General features: G+C 31.4%; 1 protein-coding gene across 9 annotated transcripts in view; it reads right to left on the bottom strand.

The window, feature by feature from the left end:
• Positions 1-22,323, bottom strand: part of LOC111518249 (TOX high mobility group box family member 4) — a 249,801-nt gene that overhangs the window by 138,900 nt on the left and 88,578 nt on the right. The gene's annotated exons all lie outside the window — the stretch shown is intronic.

The raw sequence follows: 22,323 nt of genomic DNA, 5'->3' as shown, positions 1-22,323 counted from the left end.
AGAAAACTGATGCCTTGGTTTTGGTGGTATTGAATTGAACTTGAATAGTTTCACCTCAATTCAAAGTCACCCCTAGATTATCATCAAGATATGCAACCTCCTGCTGCCGGTGAAGATGTGCATCCGCAGCCGATGTCCTGAAATCCAAATGAAATGACGAGACAAGTGCGCTGTCATCAGCAAAGCAATATATTTAATTCTTCGTTTTTTTCCAATTAGTCGTTGATATACAATAAAAAAAAAGATTGGAGACAATATGGATCCCTGGGGAACATCAGGGTTGATGGAAAAAGTATTCGAGACATATCCATCGACGACCAATTGCAGGGAATATTATTTCAGGAAGCTGGAGAGTTTACACAAAAATGATTCGACAAGCCATAGCATCGAAGTTTGGCCAGCAAATCTTCATGTCAGAAACGGTCAAAGGCTTCAGAAAAATCAAGCACAACAGCTCTTGACTCTTCATGTTTTTAGATTGCGTTATTTCGAATATGGGTTACATACGATTGGAGCCATAACCGAAAGCCATATTGATGATCGCTCAATACGAGTATATCAATTCATCCGTATGATTTACAGAAAAATTTCTTAGACAAACGATTCTCGCAATCGTGTATACGAGGGAAACAAAAAGTAGAAAATATTTTTTTGACCAAACTGTTTTATTGCTTTTCAAAATATTCGCCAAACCCATTCTCGAAACAGTTTTTTTTATTTTGAAATTGGTTCTGGAAGGTTTCAACAACTTCTTCAGATGACAATAACTGTTCACACATTTTTTTATTGAGGGTGACTCAAAAGTCGTTAAGCAATAACGAGCAGTTGATGAGACCCAACTTTTTTTCAAAAAGCTTTTTGAGTTCCCCTTCTCTATAATTACACAAATAATGCGGGAAAATTTCGAAGAAAAAAAGTTATGAAAACTCTCAACAAAGCAAAGAATATTCTCTCAGATACAAACTACTTTAGAACATGGAAATCACATTTTTTTATATAAACATTTTTTCATACATTACGTTGGTTAGTATTCTTGAGAAATTTTTTTGTTTCAATTCTATAACGAATGTTTGGGAGTACAGAATGAATAATAGTGATTTACGTGTAACTCAATGTTCATATTTTCAAAAGTAGTTGATCCTGAAGAATTTTTTCTGTATCTGAAAGAAACACCTGTCTACGAATGAACAACATTTGTGGGATTAGGTTCATTTCGAAACACCAAAATAAAATATATCCATGCATCGTTGCCTATAACAAAGTTGTATGCGGATTCTGTAGTTCTCTGGTATTTTGTTCCTTACATCAATTTGCAAGAGCATTCATTGATCGTCGTTATAATTATGCGGAATTTTCCAGGAACAAATCACTTTCGCACATCAGTATTTATGCGAAATCGAATGTATTGCAGTCTGTGATATAACTAGTGGCATTTTTTTTGCTCACAGCTTCGATGTTTTTGTAATCAGAACCGATTCAGTCGTATTTGAATAGAGTTACTAACGGGCGCACAACCACTGCGAATTCTGATGGGACTTTATTACATAGGCTCGCACAAGTTTCGACTTCTGAGGGTTGTCGTTCGTAGGGGTGCGACAGCTGGTTAACGAGAAAACATATTATCCACAGATTTTAAACAGATTTGTGTCATTCTTGATTTCGTCAAAAATAACAATTCTTTTCCACAGCAGCTTTTTCCAAACAATCACTTCCAACTATACTCTGTCCATCTAAATAATGGAATATAGGGTATAGGAAAATTTTTTAGGTGGAGATGAGGGACACAAATTAGCAGTTTCTTCAGCCGTATCAGTACTTGACATTTTAAAAATTTCAAACTTTAAAATACGTAACTGACCACTCCGACACTGTAACAATGAATTCCGCCAGCCGATTGCAGTTAAATCTGATTGGCCAGCGTAAGGAGGCTTTTTTATTTTACCCAATAGGTAATAAAAGGCGAATTATACGAATATTCTTATACCTCATTTCCGCAGCGCCGTCTAGAGGTTGTTTATAAAAACATAAAAGGCATGTTCTTTCATTTTCCCCCAGATAAAATAATAATTAATTCGAAAAGTTGTAAAAAATGGATCTGGTTCACCAAGATGTATCTTTTGAGCTATTCAGAAAATTATAGGTGAAAAAGTAAATTATTCCATGTAAAAATGTTAATTGTTGAGCTAGAACAATGCATGTCTGTTGAAGCCTGCAGTTTTATTTTGGGACCTCAGTATTACTCATTTGATCAAACCTCATAATTGATCATCTGTCACTTTAGGAAGAATTTTTGGACTGATTCCCCAGCTCTCGTCGACAATTCCATGGTGTTTATCTTTTGAAAGCACTGATTGTGTTCTATACATTTCATTCTTTTTGTACCCCCAGCGGAAAGAAATCAAAGGGTGTCAAATCTGGTTACTGTGGAGGCAGCTGCCCCTTCATCCATTCTAGTGCATTGATTAGTCGTTAGTATTTACACTGATGGCATGTTAGTTGAAATATATAAATGATCTCTGAGAGACAGACACACTATATGGACCTATCATAGACACAGAATATTGTATTAACAATCATAAAAATGACAATTTTGACCTTCTAATAACGAAACATATGACCGAATTGTCCAGGAAGAGTTTCAGATGTAATGATATGTAATGTGAAAATTTTCATCGGATATATGGTGCTAATAGTGATAACATTTCTTCAAGGCAATCTATAATTTTCCAATAACCCTGAACTATACAATTTATGAACAAATATTTGTCTATGAACTCTTATCTCAAAAAGTTGATAACAAATACTGAATCATACTCAATAACTGATAAGAAAGTTTGAAATATATAGTACATACCAGTTTGGGAATTGAACTATATTCATTAATAATTTTGGCTATAGTTACAGAATTGTAATTTCCTTTTTCTATTCTAAAGTTAGCAAACACACAGGTGGTAGGTTAACAAAATTCCTACAATATTTTACAATATATCTAATAAATGAACTTCAAAATTACAATTGTTGTATCGGTTATTCAATGACTGATAACATTTTACCTAGAAAAGTATGATATTTGTACAATTTCGAGGGATGGACAATGAAAGCATTCTTTGTCATAGAGTAAATTTTTCAAACTAGCAGTAGTTGTGAAAAGTGATAATGCTGTAAATAATGAGGTAAGCCCTCATATAATGGTTTAGTTTTTTTTTATGAAAACATAAATGTGTTACTATAAACCTTTAGTTAGTTTTTGAACATGACATGACAATGTTGTAGTCAGTTTATTGTTCTGTAAAACGCATGAAGTATGTGTTATGAAAAATAGGTTTTCGCGAATAGTGATTGAAAAAGTAACTGCACAAATTTGAAGGCTGGAAATACCGGTGTGGAAAATTATATCACGCTTTTTGATGCTCGCAACAATGAAAATTGAAAATATGCGAATGTAAATAATTGTATAACCAAGAAATCACTGTTTGCCACTAGCAACGGTTTGTATGTTTTTCTGGTCAGTGTCTCAGACTGTTTTTCAAAAGTTTGTCACGCCCTAAATGCGAATGGCAATTGCTGAACAATTTAGTGCACATTCCATAGTTGATTTTCAGGAAAAACACCATTAACTATCTTCACTGTACAATCCATAATACCGGATATTATTTTTTGAAATTTCTTATCAACAGAGCTTCTAATCCTGATGAAATACCTGTCTACTTAAAAAATGCGCCAAATAATTTGCACCAGAATTTTTAAGGTTCTTGAACCTGTACTTGAGAAAAAGGGTTTTCTTCTCTTTCTTCTTTAGACTTCTGGAAATCAACCTGAACTGAAAAACCAGTTGCTTTATATATCAGTATATGTTATGAATTAATAGTAATCCAACTTCGATGTTTAAGCTTTGCAGATCGTTCACTAAGATTGTTCCCTCCCTTTTATCAACACGTCGAACGTTTTTTTATTTTACATCAACAATCTATTGGAAAAATTGACAACATGGTTGTTCCTGTCTTTCAATCAGATACACACCTACTACAACACGAAAACCTTATATCTGAATGAAGAAATATAGACAATTGCTGCCTATACGAATATGATCACATAATTACATAATAATGGTCATAATGTTTATCAATCAAGATGAACGCGATGACTGATGATGAATGAAGAACAAAATGACAAGACAATTTTTCAATAGCAATTCTATTCCAGCAAAAAATCTATTTTGGAAGTTCAAAAGTGGAAATCATTTTCTCCAGTAGAGTCAAGTATCGACCAATTCAATCACGTTTCTTCAGTTGAATTATTAGAGAGCAAAATGAGTTTTTTTGGGTTCAGTGTTGAACTTCAGAAGGAAATAGTAAAATTATATATTAAACTGAAATTAACTTCTGAAATTTAAACATTTACAATGTATTTCCACAAATCTTCGTCCTCCAAAATGAGATTTTTTTATAATGTTCTGAGAATACACCCAAAAAGTACATCTATTTTGAATCCTTGGAGATATTTCCCCGATGTTTATATCATTGAATTGAAAGGAATTCGTTTCAAATTCCTGCTTTCCATTCCTCGGGCTAATATGAGCCTTCACTGTATACGCTCTCCATTTAATTCAAAACTAATTATGAAAAAAAGCAATTTCGTAACGAAATAGGATAGTAATATTACTTTTCCAACATCGCATAACGATTACATTATTTCGCGTTACCTAGCAGTGTGCAGATCGTGATTGACTGAAAGTTGCAATTTTAAAAAAATACAATTTGCATAACCTTCTCGTGTAGATGAAGAATAGAAGATAGAATGAAGAGAAATTCTTTTGAATTTTAGTGGGAACATTGTCAAATCGAAAACATTAGAAAAATGTATGTGGGAAAAATAGTAAATAATATATTTGATGGCAAATACTATTTCTTTTTAATGCACTTTTTCGCTTGTTTGCGTGGGAGAACCCATAAGATTTTCAATTTCACTGAAAAATGTAGCAAACATGTAGCAATATACAGAGTTCATTTGTATATACCAACTGGGTAACTCTTCAGATATGAATATATTTTCAAAAAAAAAAATCAACATTTGTTTTCATATTTAAAAGCCTAGATCAACCAAGACAGACAAAATTAAGAATCATATTTTATATGCAGTTGAGAGTTCTGCAAGCTTCCTTGAATTAATACTGAATCCAATTTCAACTTTATTTCCAATTTTTACTGTTGCAGAATTTTTTCAATGTAGTTCTTCAAATAATCCTTCAGAGAAGTGGCAGTCCATTCATTGGAGTAACGCAATCCTATCCTCTTATCATCTCATGAAATCAAGTTCATTCAAGAAATCGTTCAGTATGACATCAACTATGAAATCCACATATATTTCATCGTTCAAGAGAACATAAGAAAAGGATAAATGATACTTCATCCATTTCTCGCATCAAACGTTAATACTGAAACGTACTTCTTGTATGAATTCAGAACTAGTCGATATTCATAAAAGATGAATTTGTGTTGAGAATTCTCTGCACTGTACTGTCAGATAAATTTGAATTCTTGTAGGTCTCTTACGGAGTTTTCATGGAAGGTTTCAAAATAGCCCAGAACAGCCAATTCCACAGCCCCGCTAATTAATAATTTTTTATTGCTGGCATACTAAAGAAAACACTCTGAGAATTTTTGTGATTTCGAAAGATTAGTGATTGACAGAACTTGATCAGGCTGAAAATCGGTACAGTTTTCTATTGCTGCTTACAAGATAATAGTTCACCCTATAACGCGTGAGAGAATGGTATATTGTTGACAAGTAATAACGCGAAATTATCAGCCAATCACATCTGTCAGCTAAAGTTCTCCTGATGAAATTTGAAACCGAATTTTATGAGAACGGTGCATGATGACCCATCGTAGCGCGACTCAGCATTAGTTTATTTTTTCAGGTACTTCATCTTCATCTTCATCTCCAATAAAATCATAACAAGCTATAGAGTTACATTGATTTGAAGCAGTCTGTAGACACAAATCAGAATGTATTTTTTACTGAAATTCATGCGGATATCATCCATAGACTATATTCACACTTATACATTAAGAACAGTTTCACACAGAAATTTCATTACCTTATACCTATGAAGAAGTTAATGTCCATGCCTTCGAAACATTAACTCCTTGCTATTTATTGTAGCTGATAATATAAATAGGTTAAACGAGTATATACCAATTGTTTCAATGACAATATAAAAAAGTTTATTTTTTAACAATCGTCAATCGATCTCATCAAGATTTCCTCACCTTAGAAGAATTTTATGACTTGACGTTAGCTTCATTGAACGAAAAAAAAAACCTAACAAATTTAAGGATAATAACGAACCTAAGATATGTATTATTTTGTTACAAATTTTCTTCTACGGAAGATCTGAATATATTAGATATAAATATGTCACAGAATTAGCGATGAAGGATAATCAGTGATGTATCAATAATGAAACAAGTTTATTTGTAAGCAGAAAAGTGGTTTGATAATGCGATTTTGTAATCGTTCAAGTTGAAATCGATACAATAAAAATACAATATTTCGATATTAAGTCAATCAGCATTGTGAGCATTTTATCAATTCGCCTCAGCTGTTTACTAGCATATCAGTTGAACAAAACTGATTCTGAAAATTAAAACAGTTCAATTTGATTTGGTGAGTTTAACAGTCTTATTGGTGACATTTTAATATTTTTAACATTTCATTGGTTTGGACTTCCCTTGTCTTAATATGATATAAATTGATTTGAAATCCCTGAAACAATAAATACAATTGAATAGATTGCCTGAAAAATAACAGTTATATTGAAAAAAACCGAAATTACAATGAAATAAAATACAAGCAACAACCAAAAAATTAAAAAAATTGAACGATTAACACGAGATGAAAATTAAAAAGTATTAACAAGTTATGAAAATTAAAAAATTCCAAGCCAAGTTACTTCACGACGTTTTGATTGTTAGTATCCACCATCGTCTTCGGGTGATAACAATTGTGGATACTAAAAATCGAACCGTCGTGAACTAACTTGCCCTGAAATCTTTTAATTTTTAATTTTCCTTTCTTGTTAATGATTTTTAATTTTCATTTCTTGTTATTACATCTCGTGTTGATAGTTCAATTTTTTGATTTTTCGATTGTTGCTTCTATTTAATTTCATTGTAATTTCAGTTTTTTTAATAATTGTTATTTTTCAGATAATCTTTTCAATTTTTACAGATTCTTTGAAGGATTTCAATATCATATCAGCCAATGGAAGTCCGAACCAATGAAATTCACCATTTTCAAACTTACTATTTTTTGAATTAATTCTGTTGATTCTTTTTCTTCTTAGGTGCGGGGAAGAAGGTATGACAGTTGAGGTTATGAAAATGTCATCCTTCAATTGAATATCGACCTGAATTTGCATTATTTTCTCAACAAATGTGTCTTGAAGTTATTTGATTTGTTTCGTTTTCGTTGTTTGTATTATGGTAATAATTATTTTTACTATTGAAGAATTGATGCGATATATATTGATATAGCGATGAACCTAAATAACAAAATAATACCAGTACTAAAAATATTTTTAGTACTGGTCTGTATAGGTGTACTTTTGTTAATACTTGAAAGGCTTTGTACCCTGCTGTGTTTATATTCTCTATACAAAATATCGAATCGAAATATCTATGTAAATACTTTACCCATTTCGAAATCAAAATATGTGTATCTAATGAAAATACTTTTCCCATATACTTTTTCTCACGACGTATTTCGCAACACAAGTTGCATTATCAAGAGATAACTAACTGCCAATTCGGAAATGACAGTCATAAATGAATGAATTCTTATTTCCAATCGATGACTTAATTTATTTTTTAACTTAACCCTGATTGTTTTGTTAATGCCACTAGTTTCCACCTGTAATTATTGTGTAAAAAGTTAACAAAGGTATATTTCTGAGGGAACTTTTTTTGATGTCTATCTAAGACGTCTGAAATCCTTTTGTCATGTATCAATCTTAACAATTTCAAATATTCAGTATTTATTCTACGGCATTTCTCCAAAGCATGCCGACTACACTATGATCTTCGAAACCGAATCCGTAAAAGATGCTCCATGAAACCAGTTACTATTGTCCGCTTAATTTGGCCTACATACTTTTTTGGTAATACTCACAGCTCGTTACGAAGCGAAAACGAATGATAAATAAATATTTCTGACACATCATCAGATGATAACCAAATGGGCGATATCAAAACAAGGTTTATTTACGATAGTATACACCTGATAATACTGATATAAAAATTATACCTAAGACTAGTCCAAGGTTAAGGATTGTATTCGAGGATTAATAGCTAAATAAACGTAGGTACATTTCCGGTAGACCATCGTTCTTTTTGGTGCTAATGACATTCCGTTTTTTCAACTGGGTCCACTTCACCAGTCTTCGTCTGATCAAAACCACTCGTCTCACCCCTCGTAAGTATCAGCTGCCATCTTTTGTGTTGAACAGCTTCTTCTTCTTCCAGTAGAACCGGATTCTGGTAGTCTTCAAGGTCGCCAGTTGGAACTTTAAAATTGAGGTGCTTGTTTACGATGTTGCCAGAACTAGATATTATTCAATAACGCCTTTATGACCCTTACTGTTTTATGTTATTTTCTGGTGAACTCATCTTATTCAACATACACAATTCGGTAAATAACTCATTCCAGAAGTTAGTGATATAATTATTGCAACTGCATTGAGGTAAAATATTCATGATCAATTCATAGTTGAATTCCCTATTCTAGCTGGTCTTTTACTATTACCAAAGAATGTTTGGAACACCTATCTAAACTGAATTTTGAACTTGAAGCAATATTGACAGAAGAGTAAATATATTATGTAATTTGAATAATTAAAAACTCATAAAATATAAGTGGGTATAGTTTATGACAGTAACTAAAACATTATTATGTAGAAATTTGCATACATGAAGGTTAATTGATGTTCAGAATCAAAATCATCGAATTAATCCTGACGGAGTATAAAATTAACGAAAGGGTCAAAATCAAAACCAAAATTGAGAAAAGTGCAAGACCTGTGATTCTACCAAAGGGTTCCCAAAGAGAATACATTCATCATTAATTTTTTACCACTGACATGCCTATCCTATCATACTTTCACGGTAGACCGATATGCAATTAGTGAAAAAATGGAAAAATATATCATTCGGCTTCACGGGCTAGAAAATGAGTTAATAATCAACCTGTTCAACAATCATTTTATTCCTCGACTATGGAAGTTTATATACAATCACATTTAGGAAAACAATAATCTTTGAAGAATACCAAATGAATGACTTGACTTTGATGACATTTGTCTCGGTAATTATACTTCTTATGACACCTGAAAACTTGTAGTAAACATTACGTACTTTTCAAAAAGACTTTCTCCTTCCGGCGCTTTATGGAAATTGAAGAAGATTTGTTGGTGGTAATCGTCTATTGAGTTACCAATACAGCCACTCATGAGTTGAATGATACTTTGAAGTTCAATATTCACGGCAGATATTACCTCACCTTTTTCCTGTGCACATGGTGTTGGATTATAACTACAAATCATATGAAGGAGTTTCTGAAAGGTGTTGAAAAATTGTTACACGTTTTATTGATCAAAAAATAATTGAATTTAATTAGTAGTAAGTAATTAAAAACTGAACAATATAATATGATCTAACAATGGAAGATTTCAAAAGTATTTATCGATAGGGTGAGTTTTAGTAAAAAGTGTCGATATTCAAAAAAGCATATTGAGTTGTTGACGAACGTAACTAATATCTAGATTCAGCTAATCTTCGCTATCGCCATTCTTTAGAAATAATATAACGAGTGCAGGCTATATCATTTTGGTAGATTTATCTCACTGAATTCAATGTTTTCAAAATATCAAAACGATTATTGCCAAATAAAACTTTCTACTTTCTCACAATTTCTTCTTCGTAGTTCTCAAAAGTAGTTACTCGGTTGAAAACTCCTGGTAATTCGATACCTATCGCAAGACAATTCTCAACATTTGGCAACATCACACAATTCCGTGGCATTCTAATGGACCCACCATCTTCATACACATTAATTTTTAACATGCATCATGCTTCATTCTCCTAGAATGACTGAATATTCAGCAACAGATGTGTTGTAGACCAGTTTAATTTTTATATTTATTCAACAAATCATTGTTCATTTCTTGCACTGCGTGGCATGGGCATGCCGTATGAGTTATTTTTAGTGCCATTTCATTTTGATGGTATTAATAGTATGAAATGCCATGGCCAATATATTGCTGAATGAACTCGTTTGAAGTTATCTGATTGAAATCGTTGGACCAAGATTATATTTTACATCTAGCGACTATTTGAGGATTCGTAGAAAATTATCAAGTGAAAAATCAGATATTTCAACATATATTTGGGGTGAAGTCTGCAAAGTTCGTACACAAAACTTTGATTACATCTGCAAAGAGCTTTATCGAAAGTCAATATTGTTTTAGGGAGAGCTTTCCTCAACATTGAAATATAATATTTTCTGAAATAAATGATGATATAATAACGATGAACATGCATATTTATGCAAAATTTCATGGAAATATTTTTGAAACAACTCGTTAGTTCACGAAAGTATCGAATGGACAAGAGATCTTTCAGAAGTTTTCCCGTATTATTCGTTGAATAGAGAATTATCACCTATTTTAGTTTGGCGGTTGAGCTTCTTTATTTTGCATCCACGTAGGCCATTCATTTACCATTTTTGCAGATGGCCTAGATATATCATCTTACGATATAGTTCAAAAAATAGAATAAAACATGTTTACTCGGAAAAAAAAATCCCATGAAAAATTAGCAAATAAACATGTTAGTCACAGAAGATGTAGTACACCTTGGATGTCCAATACACTCAATATACCTAATTGAAATGATTGAAACGATAACTTCAGTAGTAAGAAGGTGAGCATTATATTAGTGAATATTTCTATCTAAGAAAGTGTTGGTAACTAATAGAAGATTATATTAAATAAGGAAAAACAATTTCTATTCTCGTACGGTAATATGGTCAACTGAAATAATTGGATTCGAAAAAGAACATGATATAACGTAAGTACTCTTATCTTAGTTGAATATTCTGGTTATACTTGGACAATGAGTGGTTCGAGAACTTTGATGTTACTATTTTCTATTTCATGTTTGTGTACTATTCTTTTTTTTTTAAATATGTTAATTTTCAGAAAATCTAAAACTATTGAAAGAGGTTATTCTAGGAGATATATCAGGCAATACAGAAAAGTGAAGCAATTAACAAATCCAATACATTAGCAATAATTTTCAAATTCATTATACCTAGTGTTCAGTTGTACTTTGGACTTTTGTCATTGTTGACTCACTGGAAACATACGTAACATAATTTTGTCTGTTTGGGCATTGAACAAAATTTTGCAGTTAGAGGAATGTGAATGATTTTCAAGAGCTACAAGATTTTCAAAAAATCTTGTAGTTCATCAAAGTATTTCTTTAAAATATAGAGACAAGGAACTGATTATTTGAAAGCAAAAAGGAAAAAAGTATTAGTTTGAAAATATCCTTGTAGGACGATACTGCAGTAACGTTAGTTACAAATACAAGGTTTACTTCTCATTTTTCATGATGATCCCCTACCACGTAGTAACGGTGACATCCATCAATTTAATGAAGTTAATTACTTTACAAGCATTACCATTTTGTGGAAAAAACTAGAATTTGAAATTTTTCCGCTGATGCTGAAAAATAATTTCGGGGAGAACTAGAATAGGTAAATTTGGTGAATGTGTTGGGAAATTGAAGGAATCCAAACATGAAAAACATTTTAGTTTACTCATGGGGTTCTACAAAAGAATACAAAGCCCCTAACAGCTCAGAAGTGGCATTTTCGTGTCACCTAAAATTTTGGGTACTTACTCTGATCACCAGAGAGAGATGGCAGTATGATGTCAGTATTTAATGTGAGTATCAACAGAATTGGGTAGCTAGCAGTCGCTGACAGCTGACAACCAGTCGGCCGGATCATATCAAAGTCGGGATGTACGCCAAAATTGGATTAAATCAAAAAGCCGACTGGTTTGTCAGCGACTGCTACCCAGTTTGGTTGGTATGTTGGTAATCACAATAAATACTGACATCGTATTAGCATCGCCCTCTAGTGATCAGGGTAAGTACTAAAAATTTTACGGTACAGGAAAATGCCAGTCCTGAGCTTCTATGGGCTTTGTATTCTTTGGTTCTACTTTCCTTGGTTCCATAGCAACACCCTTGCAAGTTTTTCATCTCAACAAATTTCAAAACCTAGGCCAAAAATAAATTATTTGGGTTTCTTCTACCAATGAATTGGAATAATTTAAATTTTATTAAATTTTTGTGATATATTTCATTTAATTATACTTCATTTACTAAATTTTCGACAAAAACAACTTTTTTTAATATATCCTGTTGGAGATTGGACTATCTTTTACAGTTTTTTTTTGAATTTGTATTACAAACACTCCCAAAACCATACCCCCTTCAGTTTGAACAAGATTTATTTGATATGTAATCGAATCGGCCGATACTTGATAAAAATGCATAATGTATTCAAGAAACACTTCATTATGAGATCATAAAAACGAAACACGTGTTTCATTATATAATAGCTTCTTCAGGTTAGTTTGTACTAACTAGTATACACACGCCTGAAGAAGCTATGTTGTTAAAAAATATGAAACGAATGATTAACTTGGAATGATCAGTTCCGAAAATATAATTTACAATGAATTTGTAGCTTGCTGATAAAATATATACTGAATTTGACATCCCATGAAACTCTCAACAAATAAAATGAAACCCTTTCAACTCCAACAAACAAGTGGAGAATAATACAATGAAACTTAATGAAATCCTTTCTTTAATAACCATCCAGCTCTTCAGCAAATCTTCAAACTTTATTTTCATTGACAGATTTAGGATAAAGAACAAATCTGAATTGTTTTATATATATTTTGTTCTCGTTTCAATTCAGTAATATATATGTTCATATCAAGGAAATCTCTAGGTTTTTTCAACGTTTCTATAAGGTCAGAGTTCATTGTAACATACTTTGTAATCAAATAATTATTTGCCCAAAGTTGAATAATTGTATTCCTGAAATGAATACACAAATTCTCTTTCAGTTCATATTATTCTTTTTGATCAAACGGTTAGCGTTTTCATTCAATTTTGCATTTCAAATAAATATTCATTCAACATTAATAACCTGATTATAATGTATTTTAAAATGAAAAGAATATTTGTAATGTAATGTAATGTATGGTTACATACATTCCAAATATTATTAAATTCAAATAAATATGTTAATGTATAGTATCATATAAACCAAATTAAATGAATTTACCTAATAAATTTGAAAACTTCTACTAATATTTTTTCAAATGACACAAAATTTATTATTTGTTACAAAATCAGGATGACCAACAGGGGTCCCTTTTGTTTTCTCCTCAAACAGAATCTTCAACCAACCAATGGAGTTTTATTCATTCACCTGTCACAGTATATCCTTGGAGTTACGCCAACATCTGTTTGAAATATAATACTTCAGAATATGTTACCACATAAATTAGGCATTTATCTTTGAACAAAGAAGGATCAGCTGTTATCGCCCTCCGCCAGTATCTTTATATTTCAAAAATTGTATAAAGATTCGTTAATTATGAATATTGTACAACTGTGAAAAACAATTTTCCTAATATTCCTCGAAGAGAGATTTCTCATGTCACTACGTGTTTTTTATGATAAAAACTGAAGTTATTGGATGTGGCTGAAATTGAAATATACAAGCTAAATCCCATGTATGAGAAAGTTATTGTATTTGTAGTATTTTAGACATATAATTTATATATGATTTTTTACACACACCTTATATTTTGGCAAAGACCAACATTTTACTGATTACAGGTAATGGTAGTTGAGGTAGTTGAGGAAAATATTCCTTCCTCAATTACAAACGTAATTCTTTGTTAAAAAGTGCATTTGTCGCCTGATTCGAAAGTATTTATGAATGAAATGTTTGATTCATTATAAATAAACTGAATTTTTTTTACCAATTTAATAAGGGTCATGTAATGTGTATCAATTTTTACAAAATCGAGGGTTTCATATTAACCTACAGTAGAATAAGCATGTAGGTATATTGACAAAAACGCCAGTATCGATAATAAAATATATTTTAAGTCAATGAGTTACCGAAAATAACGAAATTATGCTGATATTAAAAAAATATAACTTAAGAAGGAGGACACAATGCGTTGTAACGCATTTTTGGGAAAATTAAAAATGTTGTGAGAAAAATATATCAATATGTACCTCAATTTCGTATGATCAAGCACTTTGAATTTGCTACTGAAACTGGTCAATTTCATCAGACTCAACGTACAACTACATACATTTTTTCGAAATTCCTGTTTGAATTCACCAGGCGCGTTTAGAGAACAACTTTTCACTTTATATTCGAATACACACCGTGGAATGAAAAATTAAAACGTTCAAAATATGTGAAAACTATTAATAAGCCATAAATGATATCTATTTATTTTCCCAACGCTGTTCATTATCACACAGTTTGAGTATAAACAGTAAACATGAAATCTCCCAGGTAGACATAAAACAGATAACAAACAAGTTTCATTTACTTTTCGTATAAAATAAATTTATTTTAAGTATTCAGTTTCAACCCAGGTTTGTTTACTTTGTGCACCATTTGTTTGCAATGATATTTATTTACATTTCATTATTACTACTAAATACTTTATCATTATTTACAGGAAAATAAAGTTTTTATGCTGGGATACCTGGGAGTAATTAGACTCCTAAATAGACAATAAACCAGTAGAGTGTACTTTTATAGATCGTTATAGTTTTATAGTTACGGTCGAAAGTCTAATGGGCCAATGAAAAAAAAATCTTCAAAATAGTCGTTTCTATTTTCATTACAATTATTCACAGACGGCATGAATAATGAAGTAAGATTACAGACGTGCGTCTAATTCATTAAAATGTTTTCACCTATGGCATTTTCAAAATTTCCAAAAAAAAGCAAATTAGTTCTTCTTTACAGTCCAGTGGTTTTATAGTCCAAGAAAATATGTGTTTTCTTAAGGCTAACATTTTCAGGTTAGGTCATATTTTAGTGGTGGAAACAGTTCTAAATTATTCAGAAAACTCAACATATATAGAAAATGATCAAATTCACTTTAAAACGGGAATCCAATGATCACAGGTCAAAATTTGACATGTATGGGGACTGCTCCATATATGTCAAAACAGTGGAGTGAGTTGAAATGTTTTAGTAAATTACCAATGTTTCAATTTTTCAAAACCAAATTAAAACTACGAAGTTGATGAAGCAGTCATGCTGGCTCATTTATATGAAAGAACTACGTCTGTCAGCAGTCAAAGTGAGAATGGTTAACTGCTAAGTTCTATTACTAATACATTGATGGATGTAGCCGTTACTACGTGTTAGGAGATCACCAAGTGGTTAAAAACATAGAAATTTTCATTTCTCTTTTCATTCTATTACTAATGATATATTTATTCCATTATGGTCAGATGACATTGGATAAGGTTGAAAACATTTAAAATTAAAATAAAATCACTTTTAAATATAACTAAAATATAACTGTAACATTCACAACATGTTAGGTTAGGTCACCGCAACCCGCAAGGGTTTATTGTGGCTTATACCTATTCAAACTCGACCAAATAAACCCAGCTTCTTAACGAAGCCGATTAGTTTATATGATGAGTGATCTTTCAGGTCAGATTGTAAGAGTGTGGCTCATTCACTGACTTAAAGTTTTATCAATTTACTCTTGAATACATTTCATACTTTTTCTTGCTTGTTTTCATCAGGTAATTTATTCCTGAAACAATAACTTTCTCCAATCACCAGAAATCTAATATTCTTCTCGATGCATGTTTCACCAACTAAATTGGCGTCTTCAGGAGATGAACAAAACTGAAGACTGTAAAGTCGAATACCTGTATATGAGGGTGCTTCTTCAAGTTGGTTATATGATATGGGAATTTGAATATTGAAAAAACGAACTATCGTCATCAGCTATACAATAACCCCCCCCCCTCATCAATGTACCTGACGATTATGTTTTTTGAAAATTCGATTAAAACAATAATTTAATACTTTTTTGCTCGATATGAAAATCATCGGAGCAGATTTTTTTCCAATGACTTTTTTATGCTGTCTCCTTTGACTCCATCGCTAGTTCGCTCACTATACGGATTTCTGAACATTTAACAACTGTTTGAAATAAGTTTCACTCGGTATGAAAATACTAGAAAAATTGCAACGCTATCTCCCGTACTATTATTAGGTTCAACACTCTGATGTGTTTACAATCTCTGGCCAAAATATTGTAACGAACCTGAAGCCGCCCCTGACCAGTACGCCGGCCTACTCATGGAACAAACTCATGACATCACCGTAAAAGAATGCAGTCGGGAATCGCCGGTAAAATTCTGGTACCGAAACGGCTACAGAATTCTAGAATGAACCGTTACCTATATAAGCCCGTCTTACCGACCCAAGAGGGCAGTTCAGAAAGTGAATCGAGCAGCTAAACAAGAAATTCAAATAATGGAAATAAATTAAGCGTTAGTTGCTGTGTGTTGAAATAAATAAATTAGTTAGTGATTAGTGAAATATTGTTGGAAATATATTTGTTCAAGACACTTGAATATGTTACAATATCTATACTGTATCAATATAAGAGAGCGAAGCAGCGAAGTGATAATAGAGAGCTAAAGAAAGCGAAAGCGAGTTAGTGAAGTAATCATTTCATATAATTGATCTCATTAACTCGTATGACAGTTAAAAGTGTTCAAGAGTTAAGTTATATTTTTGTGATACTTTTAAGATATCGAATTAACTCAGTTGATTAGTGGATAATTACTAAAAACCCAAAATTACCAGAGAACGAGACATGGGATATCGTGAAGATAGTAACATGTATTTTTGTTATTATTATTGAAATATATTCACACAGCCAGTTTTGAAAATTAAAACTAACAAATAAAAAAAAATGAGCTGAAATTTATTATGTTACATTATTGATTGAAACGGAGAAAAAAGATATTAGGTACTACTGAAACATTGTAATGATTTTATAGAGAGCAAATGAAAATTCAGTTATTCAATTGCTTTCATTGAGGAATTCAGAACGTAACTTTTAATACTTGTTTATTAACGCATGGAATATTTTGAAACCAGTTTGCCTGTGTAAACATTTTTATTTTTATGAGTTGCACACGTGAAAGCTGTTTCGCTTGGCTTTCTCTACTCAGGATGTTCGAATTTTAGAAATGATGACACTAATGATTATTCTAAAAATAGATATTAAACTAGTAATTTGTTTCATTTCTCTACATCCGATACCAAATGTTTTTGGTAACCTGTATTTTCCTTAACAGTCATTATTTATAAAATAACATTTCATGATTCCCTTATTGAAATGACCAATAATAAAGAAAACGACCCGGAATCAAAAGCTGATCTTTTTCATGCAAAATAAATGTATGATTCGTAACACCATTTAAAACTTGTTCATTGATGATGTTAAATATTTATAGTATAATTATTTTTTAGCGCATCCTATAACATCTACAGCAGCACATCACGTACATTGACTGGAGTCATACCAATATTCGTATCAAATTGAAATAAGAGTTCATATACCTATTCAAAACCTTTAAAATCCATTTTTGCCATTTTTTTCCCACGATTCTTTACTCTTAAATCATATTTCTATTTTAGCATTCAACATTTATCAGTGCAATATGTTCAAATTATTAGAATACATATCCGAAATCGGATGGAATTATAATCAATCAAAATCCATCCACCTTCATCACAGCATAAAGGACCAGAGCTTCAAAGGCACCTCATATTTGGTTCATTCGTTAATGGTTACTAGGTCCATGAACCTCCCCCTCGTACCAGTGCAGTAGGATGATGTAGAATATAATATTTGAAAATATGTTTCATTCAAAGGTGAAATCATTGATTCCATCAATGGGAAAAAACAAAAATATAGAAAGTGGTCCATTTTTCAATGAAAAAAACACAAAACTTTTTTAAACTTTCAAAAATACAGAATCTTGAAAAACACTTTTTTCAATTATCTACATGGGTTTGTGATGTTTTTTAAACGTTGTTATGGTGAAAACTTTTAAATCTGCAGCTTTTCTGGAGACTTCATAGAAACGTGATAAATCCGACGGCTCTTAATTGAGGAGATGAGCTTCATTTTGAATTTAGAAGCTTCCTTCCTGAAACTTCAGTACTGATCTTTTGGAATAAATCAAATTATGTTCTATGAACGCCTAGTTGCCTTTTTGTTTCACTGGGAAAGTGTTACCGATTCGGTCAATTTTCACAAAATAACTTCAGTATTTATTTAACTTACGGCGTTGTTGCAAACCTTTTACAGGCGTATTTAAGATGAAAATTTCATCACAACCAAATCAATTTCATTCCTTTAAGGCAATATAACACTATACAAGAACTGACAAGTTGGTTAGTACGTAGATACAGTACACAGTATTAATAAGATAAACATAACATAAAGATGGTACATATACATAAAAACAAAGAGAATTATCACACACGAGATGACATATCAAGTACATGGTCAGTTAGTTGTTTGAAAGTATTTATTCGTGGAGAATAAACATTTGTCAACTGAATGAAGTGGTGGTGAAGTATTAAACGTTTTTACTCCGATTCTACTTGGATCTTTGCATGTAACATTGACCTTGGACAGTGGCAGACAAGTGATGATAACAGATATAATTTCTATGAATTATATGTGTGAAGAATGAAATAATGATAAATGGAAAATCTGATGATATGAAAAAGATCTACTATTAAAAAAAAAGTAAGTCAAAGAATTTTCATTCGCTGATGCATGAAAAGGACATTGCTACTAGCCCGTAATGTCCCTTAACGTTAATTATGTCCATAAATGAAATCAGACGGCAACCAAAATAACACTGTTTTTGTTTTTTAACTGTGATATCAATAAATAATTTTCCACAATTTTTTTTCTCGTTTCTTATATAGGTTTCACGAAGAGAAAAGAAAACAAGATGTAGGTATATTCAAGCGTCTAATTTTCTAACCGTGCCTATCGTTCAGAGTATCGATATACTTATTTTGTTTATTCACTACTTGTTAACTCAGACTGTCATGGCGTATTCCTACTTAGCTACGTCGAAGGAAGGAAAAAAAAACATTTGTAGAAAAATTGAAAGTATTCGTTATGGAAGTTAAATCACATTTGGAGCCGTTATAATAAATAATATATGAATACGGAGAAACACTTATAGAAGATGAACGAAACTACAAAGAGATGAACCCATCTATAAATTTAAATTGATCCGTCCCAATTTATTGTTTGGTCAATTTTGATCAGATTTGCTAAATGTATTACTTCTAGGAGAACTCAACAACCTTATTCCGTTTCTATGTCGAATAGTCGAATCGAAATATTTTATCAAATTGGAAACAGTTCACAACCAATTTAAATATCTGAGGTCACAGAACCGACAATTTCTACATCAATGAATAAGGGATTAGTTTTTCAGGGATCTACACGTTCACTCCCCAATCTCCAGGTCCAGGACACTTAGAGTCTATTTTGTTCCCTAATATCATGTTCCTCTCCACAAAAACAAAATTGGAATTTATAAGAACAATTCGAAAAGCAAGAATTTAAATTGGCCGCGTGTCTGTTGACCAATAAAATTGAACGTGTCTAGAGCGGAGTTGCCAAGTGTATTGGTTTTCATTATCCAATCATATATCTGATATGTGAATGCAACTGTTATAATTTTCTAATTAAAGAACTTTTTTTTTGTAAAAGGTAGGTCTTGGCGGGTGCCTATTTTGCTGCATATTCCGTGTCATTAGTTAACATTCCGAAAAATATTTTTTAGGTTATTTTTGGATTAAATTTTATCATTACTACCACCAAAATGGTTAAAATATGTTTTATACCTAGTTGTAAAAACAGATCATCCATACCAGATAAAAAGTTTTTCAGTGTTCCAAAAAACGAATGTCATATAAATAAGAAAGAACCTACTAAATATACCACCTACTTCATTTCGGTACCAAAGTATTGCAAATTTTTCAAGTAAAATTCCTCGAACACTTCAAAATCGACTCTTGGTAAGTTGTCGTTATTTCTTATTTTTGGTGGGTGGCATGAATAATTATAATTGATTTATTTTATTAGGGTTCATGAGCATTCGAAAACCATTTGAAAATACAGTTCGTTAAATTCTATTTAGAATCATATTTAGATATAACAAGTACTATATCAGTTATCAAGGCAAATATTTTTGTTCATTTATGCTTAATTCGTGGATTCGAGCGATCTTATTATTGTATATTTATTTGTTTACTGGCTTTATTAAAAAAAATGAATAGATAATTACAGATAATTTTAATTGATTGTCATTTTTCTCAGGAAAATGGAGTACTCATATCACAATTTATTGGTTTATTCAGCATTGAAAATGTTTGTTACATCGAATCCTTTCTGCTTGTTTTTGGAACATTGAGTTTCAACTTTTTCTTAGCTGACAGCTCGGGTAGGAACAATTCGTTTTTTCATCGAGTTTAGTTTGTGTGTTTCAAAAGTATTTCAGAGATATATTTGATTATTAATATGGTGCATTGTTGTGCTGATTTTAATTGTGCGGAAAGGCACAAGAAAACAGAAAGCGCATTGGTTTATAGGTGAGTTATTTCATATAATGAGTTCCCAAAGGATAAAATGATGACAAAAAAATGGGTGAAAGTATTGAAAAGAAAGAACTCAAAACCTTCTACTCTTCCAAGACTTTATAGAAATCACTTGAAAAGTGACTATAAATGAAAGGAGAACGAAAATATTGAATATGATGAGACGGTTTTTTATTTCAACTTCAAGTACTCTCCACAGAAAGTATTATCTGGAGTTGATACTGTTGCTGAAAGTATGAAACAAAATGAATTAATATTTTTGCAAAAAAAATCAAATGCCTTACATTTTACTTCATTGAATTTTATCATATGATTAATGGTATTATTACCTCAGAAGCTTTTGTTGGATCAGTTCGAGTACAATCAATTATGTCTATACTTGACCTAATTCAACCTTCCTTTCAAGTTTTGGAAGAATCAACAGATTACCCAAGTGAGCCTATAACGCTTGAATTTAATAGCAATATTAGAAAGATGTATGTATGTAGGAATGTTTTTTTTATAATAAATTGCAGTTGTACATACAGGTTGAGGATTGTAGAATAAATTGAATATTTGAAATGATTCTTTAATCCAGTTTGCTATATTTTTTTATTTTATATAACTGTATATTATTACATAATGCATAAAATCATAGTTTAGGTAAATATTTTGTGATCTTTCGACTTTTTGTAATTTTAGATATAGAACTTATTTCCAAACATGATTTTTCGTGTACACTTTATTCCACGTGGAGAATTTTTCATTAATTGAAACGTTAACGGGTTCATATACACTTCCATAATTGAATTGATAATTATAGACTTCGTAAATTTTACGATTTGGCAATGTTGATTATTTATATTGTTCCTATTGGTCAATCGAACAAGAAGCGGAAATAGGGCCATGACGTCACCAGCCTATCACATTCGATTTTTAATAATTAATTACGGGAAAACTACGGTCTGAATCAAAGTGCACTGTTTTTCAATTTGAAATTTCTATCAAGTGAACTATAAACCAAAAATCATAAAACAAGCCCATTGTTTGAATGATTTCCTCCACAAGCCCAGTGCAGGACCTGTCATAAATCGCTCGCGAAACTACTGGATAGCCTCTGAGGATGCACAACTCAGTCGTGGGAGGAATGTCCAATTATAACGTTCCTAATAGATGATCTTCAACTAGATTATTGTTTTTCTTTACATACTTTCCGTAATGGAAATCTTTACTCTAGCCTCAAAAATGTTTATATTCGTAAATTACATTTTTTATTCCAAACACCGTTCAAATAGATATAAACATTCCTCTATACGTTTATTATCATCATTTTACTACCTGAAGATGAGTTTTTTTGTAACAACAATAATGTACGTAAGTAAAAATGAAAAACAAAATGTGAAACGGTGCAAAGTTGAAAAATCGATGAAGTAAGCAACTTTAAATGACTAAAACTCATTCACCTATTTTTTTTCAATTAGACCA

Source organism: Leptinotarsa decemlineata, unplaced genomic scaffold, assembly GCF_025532065.1.
Source record: "Leptinotarsa decemlineata unplaced genomic scaffold, Ldec_3_MD MMD2_tig00001019_RagTag_RagTag, whole genome shotgun sequence".
NCBI classification, from domain to species: Eukaryota; Metazoa; Arthropoda; class Insecta; order Coleoptera; family Chrysomelidae; genus Leptinotarsa; species Leptinotarsa decemlineata.
This window is presented reverse-complemented; position numbering and strand designations above follow the sequence as displayed.